Source organism: Phyllobates terribilis, unplaced genomic scaffold (genome assembly GCF_046119375.1).
Source record: "Phyllobates terribilis strain yellow unplaced genomic scaffold, ASM4611937v1 Scaffold_1213__1_contigs__length_355869, whole genome shotgun sequence".
Taxonomy (NCBI): domain Eukaryota; kingdom Metazoa; phylum Chordata; class Amphibia; order Anura; family Dendrobatidae; genus Phyllobates; species Phyllobates terribilis.
In genome coordinates this window covers 236,614-261,007 of record NW_027363973.1, presented here as the reverse complement: position 1 = coordinate 261,007, position 24,394 = coordinate 236,614, and the positions used below count along the sequence as shown (strand labels likewise).

General features: G+C 43.6%; 8 non-coding genes and 1 pseudogene across 8 annotated transcripts; all 9 read right to left on the bottom strand.

The window, feature by feature from the left end:
* Positions 1-27: 27 nt before the first annotated feature.
* On the bottom strand, positions 28-218 carry LOC141243292 (U2 spliceosomal RNA). Its single transcript, XR_012307581.1, has one exon. It is a non-coding gene; the product is annotated as a U2 spliceosomal RNA (small nuclear RNA).
* A 1,115-nt stretch (positions 219-1,333) lies between these two features.
* LOC141243228 (U2 spliceosomal RNA) lies at positions 1,334-1,524 on the bottom strand. The gene has a single exon (XR_012307523.1). It is a non-coding gene; the product is annotated as a U2 spliceosomal RNA (small nuclear RNA).
* Positions 1,525-2,639: 1,115 nt separating this feature from the next.
* Positions 2,640-2,830, bottom strand: LOC141243227 (U2 spliceosomal RNA). The gene has a single exon (XR_012307522.1). It is a non-coding gene; the product is annotated as a U2 spliceosomal RNA (small nuclear RNA).
* Positions 2,831-10,345: 7,515 nt separating this feature from the next.
* Positions 10,346-10,536, bottom strand: LOC141243226 (U2 spliceosomal RNA). The gene has a single exon (XR_012307521.1). It is a non-coding gene; the product is annotated as a U2 spliceosomal RNA (small nuclear RNA).
* Positions 10,537-11,651: 1,115 nt separating this feature from the next.
* Positions 11,652-11,833, bottom strand: LOC141243344 (U2 spliceosomal RNA). The gene has a single exon (XR_012307624.1). It is a non-coding gene; the product is annotated as a U2 spliceosomal RNA (small nuclear RNA).
* A 2,599-nt stretch (positions 11,834-14,432) lies between these two features.
* Positions 14,433-14,623, bottom strand: LOC141243225 (U2 spliceosomal RNA). Its single transcript, XR_012307520.1, has one exon. It is a non-coding gene; the product is annotated as a U2 spliceosomal RNA (small nuclear RNA).
* Positions 14,624-15,738: 1,115 nt separating this feature from the next.
* On the bottom strand, positions 15,739-15,911 carry LOC141243333 (U2 spliceosomal RNA; annotated as a pseudogene).
* A 6,842-nt stretch (positions 15,912-22,753) lies between these two features.
* LOC141243283 (U2 spliceosomal RNA) lies at positions 22,754-22,944 on the bottom strand. Its single transcript, XR_012307572.1, has one exon. It is a non-coding gene; the product is annotated as a U2 spliceosomal RNA (small nuclear RNA).
* A 1,115-nt stretch (positions 22,945-24,059) lies between these two features.
* Positions 24,060-24,250, bottom strand: LOC141243325 (U2 spliceosomal RNA). The gene has a single exon (XR_012307612.1). It is a non-coding gene; the product is annotated as a U2 spliceosomal RNA (small nuclear RNA).
* Between the last annotated feature and the right edge of the window lie 144 nt (positions 24,251-24,394).

The window sequence follows — 24,394 nt, the reverse complement described above, 5'->3', positions numbered from 1 at the left end:
TTTCTGATTTTAGAAACTGCATTAAAGAAGGGGTGCACCGGTCCTGGAGATACTGCAATACCAGGTCAATGCGTGGAGTGGACAGAGCAAGCTCTTTTTCCATCTCCCTGTTCTAGAAATCCATTTAATATATGGTCCCCAGATAGGGGACGTATCAGATATTAAACTGATAAGAACAGATACTACACTTGATCTTAGCCAAAAGGCCGAGAAGCGATAACCAGAATTGGTTTGAAACTACGGAGCCACCCAAGGATCCTGAAAAGTCCATTTGTGAAGATGAGCTCCTGGACTCCCGTTAAGAAGACATGTTGTCAACCTCTAGATCCCTTGCATGCCTGCACGTTTCGGCTTGCTGCTGCTGCAATCCACGCGTTTTAGATCTGCATAACTCCACCTCTTTAAACACAGCACCTTCACCCCCTGCTGTTCCCACCCGCCTCAACACCGTTGGAAGGGAGGAGAACCAATTAAGGCGGGGGGTGGGGTGGAACGAGCAGCTGTCTACCCTTAGCAGGAGGGCTCCTGATTACATACCTCTCCTGCTGCTGCTGCTGCTGGCTGTCCAGCAGCAGACTGAATGTGGCTGCTGCTGTGCACAGGTATATAAAGGCTCAGAGCCTATTATGACACGCGCAGCCAGCGTTCCATTGCCACATTCCATCTACTGCAGGCAGGATACCTGGCTGGCTGAATGTCGCTGAGAAGCTCACAGAGACCGCCATAAGCAACAGTTTAACAGAATGCCACAGACTAATCAACCAAACTTTTTGGGTTGGGTTCTCTTTTATAGTCTGCAGGCATTAAATGAAAGAAGTCAGTGTTCCAGCAGAAGGAGACAACGTTTCAGAAAAGGCATTGTAGCAAACCAAAAAAGAAATTTTAAGCGCAGCAGAGTAACCAGCGCACATACCTGTTAGCTCAGGTGAGTTTAAAAGGCTGCTGTTGATAACAAGGGCATTTGCTAAATAGATGGTGTGTGTGCAACAATATACTGAAAGGTCAATTATATTGTGCAGCTTATCTCACCACCTGTAGTTATTTAGGTGAAAGCTCCAAAATGCTTGCCTAATATGTCTGTTTATCCAAAAGGAAGTAAAAAGGGAGAGCTAGAAAGATAGCATTGCATCACATTACATGGCAATGCAATGCACAGTTGCTGAAGTTGAACCAAAATGAGCTTGTAATCTGGCTACTGCAACTTTGAACATGAAAAATCCAATGAGGAGAAGAAAAGCAAAGCCAAAGAGTCCATCCCAAAATCCGACAAACAAGCAAAATGAACAAAAAACATTGAATTCAATTCTTTCTGATTTTAGAAACTGCATTAAAGAAGGGGTGCACCGGTCCTGGAGATACTGCAATACCAGGTCAATGCGTGGAGTGGACAGAGCAAGCTCTTTTTCCATCTCCCTGTTCTAAAAATCCATTTAATATATGGTCCCCAGATAGGGGACGTATCAGATATTAAACTGATAAGAACAGATACTACACTTGATCTTAGCCAAAAGGCCGAGAAGCGATAACCAGAATTGGTTTCAAACTACGGAGCCACCCAAGGATCCTGAAAAGTCCATTTGTGGAGATGAGCTCCTGGACTCCCGTTAAGAAGACATGTTGTCAACCTCTAGATCCCTTACATGCCTGCACTTTTCGGCTTGCTGCTGCTGCAATCCACGCGTTTTAGATCTGCATAACTCCACCTCTTTAAACACAGCACCTTCACCCCCTGCTGTTCCCACCCGCCTCAACACCGTTGGAAGGGAGGAGAACCAATTAAGGCGGGGGGTGGGGTGGAACGAGCAGCTGTCTACCCTTAGCAGGAGGGCTCCTGATTACATACCTCTCCTGCTGCTGCTGCTGCTGGCTGTCCAGCAGCAGACTGAAGGTGGCTGCTGCTGTGCACAGGTATATAAAGGCTCAGAGCCTATTATGACACGCGCAGCCAGCGTTCCATTGCCACATTCCATCTACTGCAGGCAGGATACCTGGCTGGCTGAATGTCGCTGAGAAGCTCACAGAGACCGCCATAAGCAACAGTTTAACAGAATGCCACAGACTAATCAACCAAACTTTTTGGGTTGGGTTCTCTTTTATAGTCTGCAGGCATTAAATGAAAGAAGTCAGTGTTCCAGCAGAAGGAGACAACGTTTCAGAAAAGGCATTGTAGCAAACCAAAAAAGAAATTTTAAGCGCAGCAGAGTAACCAGCGCACATACCTGTTAGCTCAGGTGAGTTTAAAAGGCTGCTGTTGATAACAAGGGCATTTGCTAAATAGATGGTGTGTGTGCAACAATATACTGAAAGGTCAATTATATTGTGCAGCTTATCTCACCACCTGTAGTTATTTAGGTGAAAGCTCCAAAATGCTTGCCTAATATGTCTGTTTATCCAAAAGGAAGTAAAAAGGGAGAGCTAGAAAGATAGCATTGCATCACATTACATGGCAATGCAATGCACAGTTGCTGAAGTTGAACCAAAATGAGCTTGTAATCTGGCTTCTGCAACTTTGAACATGAAAAATCCAATGAGGAGAAGAAAAGCAAAGCCAAAGAGTCCATCCCAAAATCCGACAAACAAGCAAAATGAACAAAAAACATTGAATTCAATTCTTTCTGATTTTAGAAACTGCATTAAAGAAGGGGTGCACCGGTCCTGGAGATACTGCAATACCAGGTCAATGCGTGGAGTGGACAGAGCAAGCTCTTTTTCCATCTCCCTGTTCTAAAAATCCATTTAATATATGGTCCCCAGATAGGGGACGTATCAGATATTAAACTGATAAGAACAGATACTACACTTGATCTTAGCCAAAAGGCCGAGAAGCGATAACCAGAATTGGTTTCAAACTATCGAGCCACCCAAGGATCCTGAAAAGTCCATTTGTGGAGATGAGCTCCTGGACTCCCGTTAAGAAGACATGTTGTCAACCTCTAGATCCCTTACATGCCTGCACTTTTCGGCTTGCTGCTGCTGCAATCCACGCGTTTTAGATCTGCATAACTCCACCTCTTTAAACACAGCACCTTCACCCCCTGCTGTTCCCACCCGCCTCAACACCGTTGGAAGGGAGGAGAACCAATTAAGGCGGGGGGTGGGGTGGAACGAGCAGCTGTCTACCCTTAGCAGGAGGGCTCCTGATTACATACCTCTCCTGCTGCTGCTGCTGCTGGCTGTCCAGCAGCAAACTGAAGGTGGCTGCTGCTGTGCACAGGTATATAAAGGCTCAGAGCCTATTATGACACGCGCAGCCAGCGTTCCATTGCCACATTCCATCTACTGCAGGCAGGATACCTGGCTGGCTGAATGTCGCTGAGAAGCTCACAGAGACCGCCATAAGCAACAGTTTAACAGAATGCCACAGACTAATCAACCAAACTTTTTGGGTTGGGTTCTCTTTTATAGTCTGCAGGCATTAAATGAAAGAAGTCAGTGTTCCAGCAGAGGGAGACAACGTTTCAGAAAAGGCATTGTAGCAAACCAAAAAAGAAATTTTAAGCGCAGCAGAGTAACCAGCGCACATACCTGTTAGCTCAGGTGAGTTTAAAAGGCTGCTGTTGATAACAAGGGCATTTGCTAAATAGATGGTGTGTGTGCAACAATATACTGAAAGGTCAATTATATTGTGCAGCTTATCTCACCACCTGTAGTTATTTAGGTGAAAGCTCCAAAATGCTTGCCTAATATGTCTGTTTATCCAAAAGGAAGTAAAAAGGGAGAGCTAGAAAGATAGCATTGCATCACATTACATGGCAATGCAATGCACAGTTGCTGAAGTTGAACCAAAATGAGCTTGTAATCTGGCTTCTGCAACTTTGAACATGAAAAATCCAATGAGGAGAAGAAAAGCAAAGCCAAAGAGTCCATCCCAAAATCCGACAAACAAGCAAAATGAACAAAAAACATTGAATTAAATTCTTTCTGATTTTAGAAACTGCATTAACCCCTTAAGCCCCGCGGGTGGTTTGCACGTTAATGACCGGGCCAATTTTTACAATTCTGACCACTGTCACTTTATGAGGTAATTACTCTCGAACGCTTCAACGGATCCCCCTGATTCTGAGATTGTTTTTTCGTGACATATTGTACTTCATGATTGTGGAAAAATTTCTTCGATATCACTTGCGTTTATTTGTGAAAAAAACGGAAATTTGGCGAAAATTTTGAAAATTTTGCAATTTTCAAAATTTGAATTTTTAAGCCCTGAAATCAGAGCGATATGTCACACAAAAGAGTTAATAAATAACATTTCCCACATGTATACTTTACATCAGCACAATTTTGGAACCAAAATTTTTTTTTGTTAGGGAGCTATAAGGGTTAAAAGTTGACCAGCGATTTCTCATTTTTCCAACAAAATTTACAAAACCATTTTTTTAGGGACCACATCACATTTGAAGTCACTTTGAGAGGTCTTTATGACAGAAAATACCCAAAAGTGACACCATTCTAAAAACTGCACCCCTCAAGGTGCTCAAAACCACATTCAAGAACTTTATTAACCCTTCAGGTGCTTCACAGGAATTTTTTGAATGTGGAAGAAAAAAATGAACATTTAACTTTTTTCACAAAAATGTTAATTTAGACCCAATTTTTTTTATTTTCACAGGGGTAACAAGAAAAAATGGACCCCAAAATTTGTTGTGCAATTTCCCCTGGGCACGCAGATACCCAATATTTGGGGAAAAAATACTGTTTGGGCGCACGGCAGGGCTCGGAAGGGAAGGAGCGCTATTTGACTTTTTGATTGTAAAATTTGCTTGAATAATTAGCGGACGCCATGTTGTGTTTGGAGAGCCCATGTGTGCCCAAACTTTGGAGCTCCCCCACAAGTGACCCCATTTTGGAAACTAGACCCCCCAAGGCACCTTTCTAGATGCATAGTGAGCACTTGGAACCCCCAGGTGCTTCACAAATTGATTCGTAACAATGAAAAAGTGAAAAAAAAAAACACTTTTTCATTTTTATGAATCAATTTGTGAAGCACCTGAGTGTTCCAAGTGCTCACAATGCATCTAGATAGGTGCCTTGGGGGGTCTAGTTTCCAAAATGGGGTCACTTGTGGGGGAGCTCCAATGTTTGGGCACACAGCGGCTCTCCAAACGCAATATGGTGTCGCTAACAATTTGAGCCGATTTTCCGTTAAATTTGTTAGAGGACACCATGTTGCATTTAGAGAGTCACTGTGTGCCCAAACATTGGAGCTCCCCCACAAGTGACCCCATTTTGGAAACTAGACCCCCCAAGGCACCTATCTAGATGCATAGTGAGCACTTGGAACCCCCAGGTGCTTCACAAATTGATTCGTAACAATGAAAAAGTGAAAAAAAAAACACTTTTTCATTTGTATGAATCAATTTGTGAAGCACCTGAGGGTTCCAAGTGCTCACTATGCATCTAGAAAGGTGCCTTGGGTGGTCTAGTTTCCAAAATGGGGTCACTTGTGGGGGAGCTCCAATATTTGGGCACACAGCGGCTCTCTAAATGCAACATGGTGTCCGCTAACAAATTGAATGGAAAATCGGCTCAAATTGTTAGCGGACACCACATTGCGTTTGGAGAGCTTCTCTGTGCCCAAACTTTGGAGCTCCCCCACAAGTGACCCCATTTTGGAAACTAGACCCCCCAAGGCACCTTTCTAGATGCATAATGAGCACTTGGAAACCAGGTGCTTCACAAATTGATTCGTAATAATGAAAAAGTGAAAAAAAAAACACTTTTTCATTTTTACGAATCAATTTGTGAAGCACCTAGGGGTTCCAAGTGCTCACTATGCATCTAGATAGGTGCCTTGGGGGGTCTAGTTTCCAAAATGGGGTCACTTGTGGGGGAGCTCCAATGTTTGGGCACACAGGGACTCTCTAAATGCAACATGGTATCCGCTAACAAATTGAATGGAAAATCGGCTCAAATTGTTAGCGGACGCCACATTGCGTTTGGAGAGCCCCTCTGTGCCCAAACTTTGGAGCTCCCCCACAAGTGACCCCATTTTGGAAACTAAACCCCCCAAGGCACCTTTCTAGATGCATAGTGAGCACTTGGAACCCCCAGGTGCTTCACAAATTGATTCGTAATAATGAAAAAGTGAAAAAAAAAACACTTTTTCATTTTTACGAATCAATTTGTGAAGCACCTAGGGGTTCCAAGTGCTTACTATGCATCTAGATAGGTGCCTTGGGGGGTCTAGTTTCCAAAATGGGGTCACTTGTGGGGGAGCTCCAATGTTTGGGCACACAGGGACTCTCTAAATGCAACATGGTATCCGCTAACAAATTGAATGGAAAATCGGCTCAAATTGTTAGCGGACGCCACATTGCGTTTGGAGAGCCCCTCTGTGCCCAAACTTTGGAGCTTCCCCACAAGTGACCCCATTTTGGAAACTAGACCCCCCAAGGCACCTTTCTAGATGCATAGTGAGCACTTGGAACCCCCAGGTGCTTCACAAATTGATTCGTAATAATGAAAAAGTGAAAAAAAAAAACACTTTTTCATTTTTACGAATTAATTTGTGAAGCACCTAGGGGTTCCAAGTGCTCACTATGCATCTAGATAGGTGCCTTGGGGGGTCTAGTTTCCAAAATGGGGTCACTTGTGGAGGAGCTCCAATGTTTGGGCACACAGGGACTCTCCAAATGCAACATGATATCCGCTAACAATTTGAGCCGACAATTTGTTAGCGGATATCATGTTGCATTTGGAGAGTCCCTGTGTGCCCAAACATTGGAGCTCCCCCACAAGTGACCCCATTTTGGAAACTAGACCCCCCAAGGCACCTATCTAGATTCATAGTGAGCACTTGGAACCCCAGGTGCTTCACAAATTGATTCATAAAAATGAAAAAGTGTTTTTTTTTTCACTTTTTCATTTTTACGAATTAATTTGTGAAGCACCTGGGGGTTCCAAGTGCTCACTATGCATCTAGAAAGGTGCCTTGGGGGGTCTAGTTTCCAAAATGGGGTCACTTGTGGGGGAGCTCCAAAGTTTGGGCACAGAGGGGCTTTCCAAACGCAATGTGGTGTCCGCTAACAATTTGAGCCGATTTTCCATTCAATTTGTTAGCGGATACCATGTTGCATTTAGAGAGTCCCTGTGTGCCCAAACATTGGAGCTCCCCCACAAGTGACCCAATTTTGGAAACTAGACCCCCCAAGGCACCTATCTAGATTCATAGTGAGCACTTGGAACCCCAGGTGCTTCACAAATTGATTCATAAAAATGAAAAAGTGTTTTTTTTTTCACTTTTTCATTTTTACGAATCAATTTGTGAAGCACCTGGGGGTTCCAAGTGCTCACTATGCATCTAGAAAGGTGCCTTGGGGGGTCTAGTTTCCAAAATGGGGTCACTTGTGGGGGAGCTCCAAAGTTTGGGCACAGAGGGGCTCTCCAAACGCAATGTGGTGTCCGCTAACAATTTGAGCCGATTTTCCATTCAATTTGTTAGCGGATACCATGTTGCATTTAGAGAGTCCCTGTGTGCCGAAACATTGGAGCTCCCCCACAAGTGACCCCATTTTGGAAACTAGACCCCCCAAGGCACCTTTCTAGATTCATAGTGAGCACTTGGAACCCCAGGTGCTTCACAAATTGATTCATAAAAATGAAAAAGTGTTTTTTTTTTCACTTTTTCATTTTTATGAATCAATTTGTGAAGCACCTGGGGGTTCCAAGTGCTCACTATGCATCTAGAAAGGTGCCTTGGGGGGTCTAGTTTCCAAAATGGGGTCACTTGTGGGGGAGCTCCAAAGTTTGGGCACAGAGGGGCTCTCCAAACGCAATGTGGTGTCCGCTAACAATTTGAGCCGATTTTCCATTCAATTTGTTAGCGGATACCATGTTGCATTTAGAGAGTCCCTGTGTGCCCAAACATTGGAGCTCCCCCACAAGTGACCCCATTTTGGAAACTAGACCCCCCAAGGCACCTATCTAGATTCATAGTGAGCACTTGGAACCCCAGGTGCTTCACAAATTGATTCATAAAAATGAAAAAGTGTTTTATTTTCACTTTTTCATTTTTACGAATCAATTTGTGAAGCACCTGGGGGTTCTAAGTGCTCACTATGCATCTAGATAGGTGCCTTGGGGGGTCTAGTTTCCAAAATGGGGTCACTTGTGGGGGAGCTCCAATGTTTGGACACACAGGGGCTCTCCAAACGCAACATGGCGTCCGCTAACAATTTGAGCCGATTTTCCATTCAATTTGTTAGCGGACACCATGTCGCGTTTGGAGAGCCCGTGATGTGCCTAAACAGTGGAGCTCCCCCACAAGTGTCCCCATTTTGGAAACTATACCCCTCAAAGATTTTATTAAGGTGTATAGTGAACATTTTGAACCCAGAGGTACGGCACATTATTTGTTTACATTAGGTCATCATATTGAATAAGTTTTCATTATTCTTGAGCGCAAGTGCTCGCTACTTGAGTTTGCATCGGGTACTCAGGTATGCACCATGTACAGCGTGTGCTCGAGTGACATGCTCGAGTCCCTGCTCCGCATGTTTCACGGTTATTAGACACCCAAAAAAAAACATGCGGGGATCGCTCGTGCATGGCAGGCAATCCCCGTAAAGTTTTTTGGCCGCGAAGCATATGGGGCAGAGACTCGAGCATGTCACTCAAATACCCACGATACTAAATGCATACCAGAGCACCCGATGCAAACTCAAGTAGCGAGCACTTGCTCTCAACACTAGTCGCCATATCGTCATCTTTTTTTCTTACTTTTGAAAAAAATCCCAACCCCAGCCCTAACCCTAGCACAACCCTAGCCCCAGCACAACCCTAGCCCCAGCACAACCCTAGCCCCAGCACAACCCTAGCCCCAAACCCAGCCCTAACCCTAGCCCAATCCTAACTCAAGAGTTTATTTTTGACGCCGTTCTTTGTGCGGTATAAGTGATTAGACGACTTTATTCTTCGGGTCGGTGTGATTACAGCAATGCCAGAATCATATGGGGTTTTTATGACTGACAGCTGTCACACACTAAAAGACGCATTTTTTGTAAAATCTAGTTTTTGCATCGCCATATTTTGAGAGCTATAATTTTTCCAGATTTTGGCAGACAGTCATGTGACGGCTCGTTTTTTGCGGGATGACTTGACGTTGTTATTGGTGCCATTTTCAGGCACGTGACATTTTTTGATCGCTTTCTATTCCGATTTTTGGGAGGCAGAATAAACAAAAACCAACAATTCAGGAATTGTTTTTTTTTTTTTTTTTTTATTCTGTTCCGCGTGTGGTAAAATTGATAAGGCAGCTTTACTCTTCGGGTCAGTACGTTTACAGCGGTACCACATTTGTATCATTTTTCTATGTTTTGGCGCTTATACACAATAAAAGCTATTTTATAGAAATAAATATTTTTTAGTATCGCTTTATTATGAGAGCTATAACTTTTTTATTTTTCAGCTGGTGGAGCTATATGGCGGCTTGTTTTTTGCAGGACGAGATGCCGTTTTCAGCGGTATCATTTCTATTTATATACGTCTTTTTGATCGCGTGTTATTCCACTTTTTGTTTGGCGGTATGGTGATAAAGCATTGTTTTTTGCTTGGTTTTTTTTTTTTTTTTTTTACCGTGTTCACTGAAGGGGTTAACTAGTGGGACAGTTTTATAGGTCAGGTTGTTCCGGACGCGGCGATACCAAATATGTGTACTTTTATTGTTTTTTTTTTATTTTTTTTATAATAATATTTATTGATGGGTACATTATATTTTTATTTTTGGTGTATTATTTTTTTTATTTTTTTATAATATTTTTGCACATTTTTTTTTTTTTTTTTTTTCCACTTTCACACAGTTTATACACTTTATTACTTTGTCCCACTCTGGGACTTTCACTTTTTTTTTTCTGATCGCCTGCATGGCACAGGAATGGAGCACCATCCCTATGCCATGAAGGCTGTCAGAAGTGCACAGTGTGAAGATTGCTTGGAGATGCACTGCGCATGTCCAAGCAATCTTCCTGCTCTCTGGTGACCCGGATGTTGTCATGACGACATCGGGTCGTCATGGCAACACCCGGGAAGCCTTTGCAGACTGCGCTGGAAGCCGGAAGAGGAGGTGAGTATCGCCGATCACCTCCCCTTGCCCCCGCAATGCCGCGATCGACTTCGATCGACTTCGATCGCAGCATCGCGGGGGTTAATGTGCTGGGAGCGGTGCGTGACCGCTCCCTGCACATAGTACCGGGTGTCAGCTGTGACAATCAGCTGACACCCGGCGGCGATCGCGCCCGCACAGCCTGTGTGCGGGCGCGATCGCGATGACGTACTAATACGGGTCTGGCTCTTAAGTCCCAGGGCACAGACGCGTATTAGTACGTCAGATGTTATTAAGGGGTTAAAGAAGGGGTGCACCGGTCCTGGAGATACTGCAATACCAGGTCAATGCGTGGAGTGGACAGAGCAAGCTCTTTTTCCATCTCCCTGTTCTAAAAATCCATTTAATATATGGTCCCCAGATAGGGGACGTATCAGATATTAAACTGATAAGAACAGATACTACACTTGATCTTAGCCAAAAGGCCGAGAAGCGATAACCAGAATTGGTTTCAAACTACGGAGCCACCCAAGGATCCTGAAAAGTCCATTTGTGGAGATGAGCTCCTGGACTCCCGTTAAGAAGACATGTTGTCAACCTCTAGATCCCTTACATGCCTGCACTTTTCGGCTTGCTGCTGCTGCAATCCACGCGTTTTAGATCTGCATAACTCCACCTCTTTAAGCACAGCACCTTCACCCCCTGCTGTTCCCACCCGCCTCAACACCGTTGGAAGGGAGGAGAACCAATTAAGGCGGGGGGTGGGGTGGAACGAGCAGCTGTCTACCCTTAGCAGGAGGGCTCCTGATTACATACCTCTCCTGCTGCTGCTGCTGCTGGCTGTCCAGCAGTAGACTGAAGGTGGCTGCTGCTGTGCACAGGTATATAAAGGCTCAGAGCCTATTATGACACGCGCAGCCAGCGTTCCATTGCCACATTCCATCTACTGCAGGCAGGATACCTGGCTGGCTGAATGTCGCTGAGAAGCTCACAGAGACCGCCATAAGCAACAGTTTAACAGAATGCCACAGACTAATCAACCAAACTTTTTGGGTTGGGTTCTCTTTTATAGTCTGCGGGCATTAAATGAAAGAAGTCAGTGTTCCAGCAGAAGGAGACAACGTTTCAGAAAAGGCATTGTAGCAAACCAAAAAAGAAATTTTAAGCGCAGCAGAGTAACCAGCGCACATACCTGTTAGCTCAGGTGAGTTTAAAAGGCTGCTGTTGATAACAAGGGCATTTGCTAAATAGATGGTGTGTGTGCAACAATATACTGAAAGGTCAATTATATTGTGCAGCTTATCTCACCACCTGTAGTTATTTAGGTGAAAGCTCCAAAATGCTTGCCTAATATGTCTGTTTATCCAAAAGGAAGTAAAAAGGGAGAGCTAGAAAGATAGCATTGCATCACATTACATGGCAATGCAATGCACAGTTGCTGAAGTTGAACCAAAATGAGCTTGTAATCTGGCTTCTGCAACTTTGAACATGAAAAATCCAATGAGGAGAAGAAAAGCAAAGCCAAAGAGTCCATCCCAAAATCCGACAAACAAGCAAAATGAACAAAAAACATTGAATTCAATTCTTTCTGATTTTAGAAACTGCATTAAAGAAGGGGTGCACCGGTCCTGGAGATACTGCAATACCAGGTCAATGCGTGGAGTGGACAGAGCAAGCTCTTTTTCCATCTCCCTGTTCTAAAAATCCATTTAATATATGGTCCCCAGATAGGGGACGTATCAGATATTAAACTGATAAGAACAGATTTTTTTTTTTTTTCCATAACACTCAGATTACAAGTACCATCTCGATTCCATACTTCTGAAAACGGTGATGGACCAAATCCATCATCGTGTCATTTTAAAACAAAAAAACATTATTTAATGCATATACAAAAAAAACAAAACAACAACCAGTATTTCCTCTCAGACACATAATATATAGAGGAAGGAAACAAAACACATTACTGCATTCCTCCCTTCAACGCAAAATATGTTAGATACTCCAACAGTCCTTTCTCTTGCGAGAAAGATTCAAAGTTTGTATTCACATAATCTATCCATGTCCTTCCCACCTTATAGGTTTCAAAAAACCTCTCTTTATTTGCCTTCACACTTGCGATTACCTTTGGAAAAAAAGCTTCAAAACACACACCACTTCCCTTCATTTCCGCAATTCCTTTTTTAACTTTGTCCATTTCTTTATCAGCTTCCTCCTCTTCTGTTTGCCTCTGAACCTCTACCGTCTTCTTTTTTTCTTTCTTTTCCGCCTTTGCACTTTCCATCTTCTCCTTATTACTCTTTCTCTTTGGGCATTCCTTAAACCTATGCCCAATTTCCATACACAGGTTACACTTATTCCTTTCTACTGGACATGATTTAGAAACATGTCCTTCCGCTTTACACTTCCAACACTTTTCTGCAGTACAGTCTTCACGTTTATGACCATATACCTCACAAATTGAACAAAAGGAATCCATCCCATTAAAGAATAAATTCCCACTTACTTTACCAAGCTTAAACCTTTGAGGCGGGTAGGAAAAACTCCTATCCTTGTTCATGTTAAATTCCACAAAAAATTTCCACTTTCCCGTCCATACTCCGAATTCATTCATTACTTTACCTTTTGATACTACAGACTTGGCAAAACCACTCAAAAACGTGACAATGTCCTCTTCTGGAACCAGTGGTGAAAACATCTTCACTGTCACCATCTTTTCACTACTAAATACGTGACGTTGAAACCGAATTCCAACAAACTTCTCATGTCTCAATTCATCAAAAGAATCCATATAGTTCTCCAAAATCTTCCTAGACTCAAAAAACACGTCATAGACACCCTTTTGGGGATAATCCATAACTGCCACGATGTCTTCTTTTTTCACCTTTGCGACACCCAAGATGATCTCCTTCATAATAAACCGAAAGTCCTTAACCTTCTGACAGTCTCTCCGGACAAAAATCCGGAAAGCGGTCTCCACACGTGCATGTTCTGGAACCTCCAACTTCGGCCACAACTCCGCCTCTGTTGCCATGATTCTCCAACAGAATTAGCGTAATCTCCACTCCAACACACAGAAGGAGCGAGTATGATCGCTTCCCGTTGTCTGGGGACTAAGCCGACACGCCTATAGCAGCAAGGGGGTGAAGTCCCCACAATTAAGTAAGGACGATCCCCCAAGGCCGACGAGCCAGTTACCCCAGACACCTCCAACCAAAACCAAGGCAGCAATCGCTAAATCACTGCACTTGATCTTAGCCAAAAGGCCGAGAAGCGATAACCAGAATTGGTTTCAAACTACGGAGCCACCCAAGGATCCTGAAAAGTCCATTTGTGGAGATGAGCTCCTGGACTCCCGTTAAGAAGACATGTTGTCAACCTCTAGATCCCTTACATGCCTGCACTTTTCGGCTTGCTGCTGCTGCAATCCACGCGTTTTAGATCTGCATAACTCCACCTCTTTAAACACAGCACCTTCACCCCCTGCTGTTCCCACCCGCCTCAACACCGTTGGAAGGGAGGAGAACCAATTAAGGCGGGGGGTGGGGTGGAACGAGCAGCTGTCTACCCTTAGCAGGAGGGCTCCTGATTACATACCTCTCCTGCTGCTGCTGCTGCTGGCTGTCCAGCAGCAGACTGAAGGTGGCTGCTGCTGTGCACAGGTATATAAAGGCTCAGAGCCTATTATGACACGCGCAGCCAGCGTTCCATTGCCACATTCCATCTACTGCAGGCAGGATACCTGGCTGGCTGAATGTCGCTGAGAAGCTCACCGAGACCGCCATAAGCAACAGTTTAACAGAATGCCACAGACTAATCAACCAAACTTTTTGGGTTGGGTTCTCTTTTATAGTCTGCAGGCATTAAATGAAAGAAGTCAGTGTTCCAGCAGAAGGAGACAACGTTTCAGAAAAGGCATTGTAGCAAACCAAAAAAGAAATTTTAAGCGCAGCAGAGTAACCAGCGCACATACCTGTTAGCTCAGGTGAGTTTAAAAGGCTGCTGTTGATAACAAGGGCATTTGCTAAATAGATGGTGTGTGTGCAACAATATACTGAAAGGTCAATTATATTGTGCAGCTTATCTCACCACCTGTAGTTATTTAGGTGAAAGCTCCAAAATGCTTGCCTAATATGTCTGTTTATCCAAAAGGAAGTAAAAAGGGAGAGCTAGAAAGATAGCATTGCATCACATTACATGGCAATGCAATGCACAGTTGCTGAAGTTGAACCAAAATGAGCTTGTAATCTGGCTTCTGCAACTTTGAACATGAAAAATCCAATGAGGAGAAGAAAAGCAAAGCCAAAGAGTCCATCCCAAAATCCGACAAACAAGCAAAATGAACAAAAAACATTGAATTCAATTCTTTCTGATTTTAGAAACTGCATTAAAGAAGGGGTGCACCGGTCCTGGAGATACTGCAATACCAGGTCAATGCGTGGAGTGGACAGAGCAAGCTCTTTTTCCATCTCCCTGTTCTAAAAATCCATTTAATATATGGTCCCCAGATAGGGGACGTATCAGATATTAAACTGATAAGAACAGATACTACACTTGATCTTAGCCAAAAGGCCGAGAAGCGATAACCAGAATTGGTTTCAAACTACGGAGCCACCCAAGGATCCTGAAAAGTCCATTTGTGGAGATGAGCTCCTGAACTCCCGTTAAGAAGACATTTTGTCAACCTCTAGATCCCTTACATGCCTGCACTTTTCGGCTTGCTGCTGCTGCAATCCACGCGTTTTAGATCTGCATAACTCCACCTCTTTAAACACAGCACCTTCACCCCCTGCTGTTCCCACCCGCCTCAACACCGTTGGAAGGGAGGAGAACCAATTAAGGCGGGGGGTGGGGTGGAACGAGCAGCTGTCTACCCTTAGCAGGAGGGCTCCTGATTACATACCTCTCCTGCTGCTGCTGCTGCTGGCTGTCCAGCAGCAGACTGAAGGTGGCTGCTGCTGTGCACAGGTATATAAAGGCTCAGAGCCTATTATGACACGCGCAGCCAGCGTTCCATTGCCACATTCCATCTACTGCAGGCAGGATACCTGGCTGGCTGAATGTCGCTGAGAAGCTCACAGAGACCGCCATAAGCAACAGTTTAACAGAATGCCACAGACTAATCAACCAAACTTTTTGGGTTGGGTTCTCTTTTATAGTCTGCAGGCATTAAATGAAAAAAGTCAGTGTTCCAGCAGAAGGAGACAACGTTTCAGAAAAGGCATTGTAGCAAACCAAAAAAGAAATTTTAAGCGCAGCAGAGTAACCAGCGCACATACCTGTTAGCTCAGGTGAGTTTAAAAGGCTGCTGTTGATAACAAGGGCATTTGCTAAATAGATGGTGTGTGTGCAACAATATACTGAAAGGTCAATTATATTGTGCAGCTTATCTCACCACCTGTAGTTATTTAGGTGAAAGCTCCAAAATGCTTGCCTAATATGTCTGTTTATCCAAAAGGAAGTAAAAAGGGAGAGCTAGAAAGATAGCATTGCATCACATTACATGGCAATGCAATGCACAGTTGCTGAAGTTGAACCAAAATGAGCTTGTAATCTGGCTTCTGCAACTTTGAACATGAAAAATCCAATGAGGAGAAGAAAAGCAAAGCCAAAGAGTCCATCCCAAAATCCGACAAACAAGCAAAATGAACAAAAAACATTGAATTCAATTCTTTCTGATTTTAGAAACTGCATTAAAGAAGGGGTGCACCGGTCCTGGAGATACTGCAATACCAGGTCAATGCGTGGAGTGGACAGAGCAAGCTCTTTTTCCATCTCCCTGTTCTAAAAATCCATTTAATATATGGTCCCCAGATAGGGGACGTATCAGATATTAAACTGATAAGAACAGATCCGTTTTCAAACAAGCTTTATTTAAATCAGACATACATCATAAATTACAAACAAATCACAAAGACTTGAATAAAATATGACATAAAACAAATACAAGGTCAGATTTAAAAAGCGCATAAAAGCATAAAAATCATAAAACACAGTTTTGCATATAATTTGCATAAATAAATACATATGTCAAATGCAAACACCATAGCTTTTTAACTTTATCTTGTTACAATCAGGTAGTATGAAAACTTTTCACAAAGAACATATCCGATACAATATTTGAAACAAATCACAAATACTGGAATAAAATATGACATAAAACTAATACAGAGTCAGAATTAAAATGCACTTAAAAGCATAAAAAGCATAAAACACAGTTTTGCATATAATTTACATAAATAAATACATATTCCAAATTTGCAAACACCATAGCTTTTTTGCTTCATTGATTCCCATCTTTTTACAATCTCTCAGGTAGTATGTAAACATTTCACAAAGAGCAAGCCCAATACAATCTTTGACAGGAATAAATTCACGTTTAAACAATAATATATTGCGCACTTTCCATAAAGCTTCTTTTAAACAGTTTATTATAAGCCATGCGACTCGTGCTTGTTTCATGGTTGGGCAATTAATTATCCCATATATTATAATGTCACAATTAAGGGTTTGTATACCACATATCCATTTTAGGAGGGTGCCCACCGTCTGCCATAGCTCTTGTGCGTAGGGGCAATCCCACAGTAAATGAAACACTGACTCGTTTGGGGCGCATCTTTCTCTGGGACATCTAGCACTAGCCACCAGCCCCCTATGATGCTGAAAAGCTCTCGTAGGGAGACATTGGTGAACAACCTGCCAAGCTAAATCCTTTTGTGAGTTGCTAAGTGCAGGACAGGCCACGTTGTTCCACACTAGGCGGCACCTGGAGATGGAAAAATTAGACACATCCTCCATCTCCTCATGTCCCTTACAAATAACTGTTAACTTACGTTGATCAAATAAAAGCTGACGATCAACTTGGGTCAGATCATATTCTGAAATGACCTTCTCCAAGATCTTGTAATGCTTAGGGGGAGATAAGAGAAAAGGACAATTAACAGTCATACTGAAGTTCAACTTTCGGAAAAGAAACCCAGTTGTATATCTAAGAAAACAAGAGAAAGCCCCAACATTATTCAAGCTTTTGCAACAAAATACAAAAAACTTGATAAATAAAAACAATTTTAAATCAGGGAACCCTTTACCCCCATTTTTCTTGCTTTTACATACCACCTCCCTCCTCAATTTCTCCATTTTGGATCCCCACAGAAAATAAAACATGGGCTTCATAAGTCTTTTAAGATACAGAGAATTAGGGGGAAAAACCATAGCGGCATACAAAATGATAGGAAGCAAAACCATTTTAATTACAAGAATCTTGCCCTCCATTGTTAGTTTTCGAGTTTGCCATAAAGAGATCTTCTGATTTAATTTATTCAAAACCAAATCCCAGTTTTCAATACCATCATTAGCAGGATTAAACAAGACACCCAGGATCTTGATTCCTACTGTTTGTGTGGGAACCCTAGGCGGATCTGACTCCCATTGACCCATAATCATACAGTCACATTTATTTATATTCAACTTAAACCCAGACCCAGCACTAAAAATTTCAGTAATTAGAATTGCTCTGTTAATAGATGCTGAGCTAGTGCCATATACAGATATGTCATCCATATATCCAATGGCTTTAACTTGTTGTCCACCCCCACCCGGAATAAAAATGCCCCTAACCACCTTGTCCCGACGCAGCAGGCACAACAGTGGCTCAATGGAGCAGACAAATAAAAGTGGGGACATGGGGCAACCTTGTTTAACACCGGAAAGAAGCTCCACCTCTCTAGTTAAAAAACCATTGACTAAAATCCGGGCAGATGACTGTTTGTATAAAAGCGCAATTTTCTGAATAAAAGAATCAGGGAACCCCATCTTTCCCATAACTTTAAAAAGATAAAAGTGGGAGACCCTATCAAACGCTTTCATAAAATCCAAAGATAAAATAGCTAGTGGCTGTTTTCTATCTTTTTGAAACCAGATAAGATCACGAATTAGGTTTAGATGCTCCCAGATTGATCTCCCAGGGACACCACAAACCTGATCTGGATGAATTACATTTTTAATAACTGCTTTAAGACGACCAGCAACAACTTTAGCTAAAATCTTGTAGTCTGTATTTAATAGTGAAATAGGCCTCCAATTCTCCAACTTTGATTTATCACCTTTCTTAAAAATTAATGTAATCATACTTTTACGCCATGAATATGGTAATAAATCAGCCTTAGAGGCTTCACAAACTACTTGTATAAAATCCTCCTTAATTAGATCCCAAAAGCAAAGATAAAATTCAATAGGAAGGCCATCTGATCCAGGAGCCTTACCTTTATTAAAACTCTTAAGGGTCTCTTCAATTTCACTGGGTAAAAGTTCTTTAGCTAAAAAAATCTGGTCATCTTTATTTAAAAACTGGGATAAAACATTAAGATTCTCTGTAAAAGCAGGTTCATCAACATTTTTAATACTAAAAAGATCTCTATAAAAATTAGCAGTATGCCCTAAAATGCTCTCAGTGGAAGATTGTCCTTCTAGCTCAGTAATCACTTGTTTTTTGTCACTCATTTTTTTAAAGAAGAACCTTGAGCAGGTCTCACCCTCTTCCAAATATTTCACACGGGCATTAAATATAATTTCTTTACCCTTTTGTTCCAGGAATTTTTGGATTTCTGTCTGGATCTTGGCAATCTCACCATCCACACCAGGCACTCCCCACCCCTTAAGCTTATGGAGAGTTTGCATCCTGACATTAAAATCTTTAAAACATTTCCTTTTTTCACGTGCCTTCCTTTTACCAATTTTAATAAAAAATTCTTTAATACGGGTTTTAACACACTCCCACCACCCCAACATACTCTGATTTGGGTGTTTCCGTCTTCTCCAACTCTCATACTTTGCATAAAACTCCGCCCTTACCAGTTCGTCTTCTAATAAGAGCACATTCAATTTCCACATACCTTTTCCAACTTTTGCTTCCTGTGGAGTTTGCAATACATTGTATAGTAATACATGATCAGAAAAAATATTTTCTATTAGACCAGCATTCCTAGGTTTAAAAACATCAGAAGAGGAAAAAATAAAATCAATACGAGATGACATCCCTCTACCCCTCCATGTATGCCCAGGGTCAGTAGGGTAGGACTTTCTCCAAGCATCTAATAATTTGAGGTCCGTTGTCAAATGTTTTAACAGACTGGATGTTTTGTCTGTTCTTCCATTAGTATCACCTCCACTCCTCCCCTCCCCCAACATGACACAGTTAAAATCCCCTCCCACTATCACAGGGGACGGACCTGATAAAAACAAAGGGATGACATTAAAAAGGGAAGCACGCTCATTTTTCTCTGGGGATGCATAAACATTAATAAGACGACAGGTAAAACCATTTAAAATAACATGAGTTGATAAGGCACGACCTGGAACTATTTCAGTGATGGATAAAACATTAACATTTTGACATTTGAATAAAATCCCAACCCCGGCAGCTTTATTTTCATTGGACCCTGACCAAATAGAGGGTCCTGCTGACCAGTCCATTTTTAAGTTGGGGTATGACAAATCGTGATCAATACCGCATTCTTGCAGGAAAAAAATGTCAAAGTTCAGAGTCAGTAACCAAGCAAACAAAGCAGCCCGTCTAACAGGGCTCTTTAGGCTTCTCACATTTAGTGAGGCAGCACGGATTTCTGCCATGTTAGGTGTTTTTTATTGATTCATTATACTCTGAATCTGAATCAATAATTTGTGACAGAGAAGGTGAAGGAAGGGATGACACAGTTCGTAAACTGTCCGTTTCATCTGAGTCCGTGAAATCCTCAATTAAGTTAGTCCCCTCTGGGCTGAGAATTTTTGCAGCACTAGATAGAAAGACTTTACGGGACATCTGAGGCAGGTTATGCTCCTCCTGTGCCTCTTCACGACTTCTCTTACCACTGGCGCTGAGATCCATCCGATCCTCCGAATCCACCCGATCCTCACCAGGCACTGCAGCAGGTGGAATACCCGCAGACCCTCCAGGAGCACCAAGGGACATCATCTCCGGAGCAGGATGACCATCAGGACCAGCAACAGGTTCACCAACCACTGCACGACCTCTATCATCCAGGCAGGCAACAGGACATCCATCAGGAATGGTTCCAGGACATCCATCTGGACTGGCATCAGGACATCCATCTGGACTGGCATCAGGACATCCATCTGGACTGGCATCAAGGCATCCATCTGGGTTGGCATCAGGACATCCATCTGGATTGGCATCAGGGCATCCGTCTGGATTGGCATCAGGGCATCCATCTGGATTGGCATCAGGGCATCCGTCTGGACTGGCATCAGGGCAGACATCTGGTCCAACATCTGTGCTGGCATCAGCAGGGGTATCTGGATGGACATCTGGATTGGTACCAACAGCTCCAGATTTTCGCCTCTTTTTTGGTTCCCTCTCATTTCCGCTCTGAGAAGGTGCCATCTCCCCACCAGGTGAAACCTGGACCCCTGCAGGAGTAGGCAAAGGCGTGACCTCGGCTACAGAGGCCGGGTTTTTCCGCAAAGGTACCGACTGAGCATCGACTGAGTCAGACTGTTTTTGACCTTTAGTAATGTCCACAAAGCTTTTTCTGGGGTCACCCGGGCTGACCCTGCTGGCATCAGCAGGAACTCCTGCGGAACTAGCCGCAGGCGCCCGAGAGCCACCACGAGACCTTGTCCGCATCGGACAATTACTGAACTGGTGAGTAGACATTCCGCACCCACTGCAGGTCTTACTGTTCTTACAGTCCTTTGAGGCATGACCCCATTGTCCACAATTGTGGCACTGACTCATCCGCTCGTTCTTACAATCGCTCTGTATGTGACCAAGGTCACCACACCTACGACACCTGAATGGTTGTCCATCATAGAAGAGGTAGCCATGGTCTCTTCCCAGCACCACTGTGGAGGGGGGGTGCATAAGGCCTTCTACACCCCCAGGGTCAAGTCTGAAGCGTACCATAAAGCGTCGTTTCCCATTCCAGAAACCGCTCCGACCTTTGACGTTCCCCGTAAATCTGACAGATGTACAATATCTGCTCAGAAAAAGCTCAATATCATCTGTGGACACATGGGGGTTAAACATGTATACCACAAGGGGAACGTCAACTCCGCCATCTAGACCCGTAAAAATCACTCCGTCCAACAGCTTGCTGTTGCGGTGGCCCTTAACGCATTCGTAAAAGTGCTGGCAGGCAACCTTGGTCGAGAACGTGAGAATATATGTACTCTGCCCCTTCTCCTGCAGGCAGTAAACATCATGATCTTTCACATTCAACAGATCTCTCAAAATCTGTACATAGAACTCACGGGGGTTGTCATATGGTTTGCTGGAACCTCGATACGCACCGAGTTCCTGATCTGGCCGGAGCCAGTGGAAAATTGAAATGAACAAGGCATCTCACCAAAGTGGCAAAGGCTTACCGTCACTACGGGCTCGGCCTTTCGCCTGGGGATCGCAACTTGTTGCCCGGGGACTAAGCCAGCTCCCTAATAGCAGCAGGGGGGTGAAGTCCCACCAAAAGGTGAGACGATCCCCCCAGGCCAAGGAGCCGGGTACCCCGGGCACCTCTCAGCCAAGACCAAGGCAGCAACCGTTAGATCACTGCACCTGATCTCAGCCAAAAGGCCGAGAAGCGATAACCAGAATTGGTTTCAAACTACGGAGCCACCCAAGGATCCTGAAAAGTCCATTTGTGGAGATGAGCTCCTGGGCTCCCGTTAAGAAGACATGTTGTCAACCTCTAGATCCCTTACATGCCTGCACTTTTCGGCTTGCTGCTGCTGCAATCCACGCGTTTTAGATCTGCATAACTCCACCTCTTTAAACACAGCACCTTCACCCCCTGCTGTTCCCACCCGCCTCAACACCGTTGGAAGGGAGGAGAACCAATTAAGGCGGGGGGTGGGGTGGAACGAGCAGCTGTCTACCCTTAGCAGGAGGGCTCCTGATTACATACCTCTCCTGCTGCTGCTGCTGCTGGCTGTCCAGCAGAAGACTGAAGGTGGCTGCTGCTGTGCACAGGTATATAAAGGCTCAGAGCCTATTATGACACGCGCAGCCAGCGTTCCATTGCCACATTCCATCTACTGCAGGCAGGATACCTGGCTGGCTGAATGTCGCTGAGAAGCTCACAGAGACCGCCATAAGCAACAGTTTAACAGAATGCCACAGACTAATCAACCAAACTTTTTGGGTTGGGTTCTCTTTTATAGTCTGCAGGCATTAAATGAAAGAAGTCAGTGTTCCAGCAGAAGGAGACAACGTTTCAGAAAAGGCATTGTAGCAAACCAAAAAAGAAATTTTAAGCGCAGCAGAGTAACCAGCGCACATACCTGTTAGCTCAGGTGAGTTTAAAAGGCTGCTGTTGATAACAAGGGCATTTGCTAAATAGATGGTGTGTGTGCAACAATATACTGAAAGGTCAATTATATTGTGCAGCTTATCTCACCACCTGTAGTTATTTAGGTGAAAGCTCCAAAATGCTTGCCTAATATGTCTGTTTATCCAAAAGGAAGTAAAAAGGGAGAGCTAGAAAGATAGCATTGCATCACATTACATGGCAATGCAATGCACAGTTGCTGAAGTTGAACCAAAATGAGCTTGTAATCTGGCTTCTGCAACTTTGAACATGAAAAATCCAATGAGGAGAAGAAAAGCAAAGCCAAAGAGTCCATCCCAAAATCCGACAAACAAGCAAAATGAACAAAAAACATTGAATTCAATTCTTTCTGATTTTAGAAACTGCATTAAAGAAGGGGTGCACCGGTCCTGGAGATACTGCAATACCAGGTCAATGCGTGGAGTGGACAGAGCAAGCTCTTTTTCCATCTCCCTGTTCTAAAAATCCATTTAATATATGGTCCCCAGATAGGGGACGTATCAGATATTAAACTGATAAGAACAGATACTACACTTGATCTTAGCCAAAAGGCAGAGAAGCGATAACCAGAATTGGTTTCAAACTACGGAGCCACCCAAGGATCCTGAAAAGTCCATTTGTGGAGATGAGCTCCTGGACTCCCGTTAAGAAGACATGTTGTCAACCTCTAGATCCCTTACATGCCTGCACTTTTCGGCTTGCTGCTGCTGCAATCCACGCGTTTTAGATCTGCATAACTCCACCTCTTTAAACACAGCACCTTCACCCCCTGCTGTTCCCACCCGCCTCAACACCGTTGGAAGGGAGGAGAACCAATTAAGGCGGGGGGTGGGGTGGAACGAGCAGCTGTCTACCCTTAGCAGGAGGGCTCCTGATTACATACCTCTCCTGCTGCTGCTGCTGCTGGCTGTCCAGCAGCAGACTGAAGGTGGCTGCTGCTGTGCACAGGTATATAAAGGCTCAGAGCCTATTATGACACGCGCAGCCAGCGTTCCATTGCCACATTCCATCTACTGCAGGCAGGATACCTGGCTAGCTGAATGTCGCTGAGAAGCTCACAGAGACCGCCATAAGCAACAGTTTAACAGAATGCCACAGACTAATCAACCAAACTTTTTGGGTTGGGTTCTCTTTTATAGTCTGCAGGCATTAAATGAAAGAAGTCAGTGTTCCAGCAGAAGGAGACAACGTTTCAGAAAAGGCATTGTAGCAAACCAAAAAAGAAATTTTAAGCGCAGCAGAGTAACCAGCGCACATACCTGTTAGCTCAGGTGAGTTTAAAAGGCTGCTGTTGATAACAAGGGCATTTGCTAAATAGATGGTGTGTGTGCAACAATATACTGAAAGGTCAATTATATTGTGCAGCTTATCTCACCACCTGTAGTTATTTAGGTGAAAGCTCCAAAATGCTTGCCTAATATGTCTGTTTATCCAAAAGGAAGTAAAAAGGGAGAGCTAGAAAGATAGCATTGCATCACATTACATGGCAATGCAATGCACAGTTGCTGAAGTTGAACCAAAATGAGCTTGTAATCTGGCTTCTGCAACTTTGAACATGAAAAATCCAATGAGGAGAAGAAAAGCAAAGCCAAAGAGTCCATCCCAAAATCCGACAAACAAGCAAAATGAACAAAAAACATTGAATTCAATTCTTTCTGATTTTAGAAACTGCATTAAAGAAGGGGTGCACCGGTCCTGGAGATACTGCAATACCAGGTCAATGCGTGGAGTGGACAGAGCAAGCTCTTTTTCCATCTCCCTGTTCTAAAAATCCATTTAATATATGGTCCCCAGATAGGGGATGTATCAGATATTAAAATGATAAGAACAGATACTACACTTGATCTTAGCCAAAAGGCCGAGAAGCGATAACCAGAATTGGTTTCAAACTACGGAGCCACCCAAGGATCCTGAAAAGTCCATTTGTGGAGATGAGCTCCTGGACTCCCGTTAAGAAGACATGTTGTCAACCTCTAGATCCCTTACATGCCTGCACTTTTCGGCTTGCTGCTGC